We start from the raw sequence: 494 nt of genomic DNA, 5'->3' as shown, positions 1-494 counted from the left end.
TATATACATAGTAATAATATATTCTTTTTTATATAGTCTAGACAAAAACAAAGAAAGGAAAGAAAAAAAATATAAAGGATTTTTATAGAACGGGAAAATTCAAAACTTATATCGTTTAATGCCTACGACTAAATTTTTCACTCGTCTAACTTTCTTGTTTTCTTCGCGAATGCATGAGACATTAACAAAAAAAAATAAAAATAAATATCACCGTGAAAATTGTTTAAAATAACATCGTGAATTAAAAAAATGGCGGCCATGGCGCGCGAAAGAGGTATTGCACTAATTGTAAGCGATTAATGGCCGATCAAGTGTATCCTCGAACAACGAGATATATGTATGTATGTATGATATATGTATGATGTATGTATGATGTATGTATGTATGATGTATGTATGTATGTGTATGTATGATGTGTGTGTATGTATGTATGATGTGTGTGTATGTATGTATGTATGTATGTGTGTATGTATGTATGTATGTATGTATGTATG

Source organism: Vespula pensylvanica, chromosome 11, assembly GCF_014466175.1.
Source record: "Vespula pensylvanica isolate Volc-1 chromosome 11, ASM1446617v1, whole genome shotgun sequence".
In the NCBI taxonomy this organism is placed as follows: Eukaryota; Metazoa; Arthropoda; class Insecta; order Hymenoptera; family Vespidae; genus Vespula; species Vespula pensylvanica.
This window is presented reverse-complemented; position numbering follows the sequence as displayed.